The following is a 210-nucleotide window of genomic DNA, read 5'->3' as shown; positions in this document are numbered from 1 at the left end:
CCCCCTCCCCTCTCCCCTGCTTTCTCTTCCTCTCTTTGACTCAGTTTCTAAAAATACAAAGAAGTCGCAGCATTCCTTCCCTTGGCTGGTGTTAAACACCTCTCCACCGACCCTCCGCTGGTGTCCACACGTGTGTGTGCATGTGTGCGTGCGTGTGTGCGTGTATGTGTGCGTGCATGTGTGTGTGCGTGTGTGTGCATGCATGCGTGT

Source organism: Dipodomys ordii, unplaced genomic scaffold, assembly GCF_000151885.1.
Source record: "Dipodomys ordii isolate 6190 unplaced genomic scaffold, Dord_2.0 Scaffold81, whole genome shotgun sequence".
In the NCBI taxonomy this organism is placed as follows: Eukaryota; Metazoa; Chordata; class Mammalia; order Rodentia; family Heteromyidae; genus Dipodomys; species Dipodomys ordii.
Note: the sequence above shows the minus strand (reverse complement) of the source record.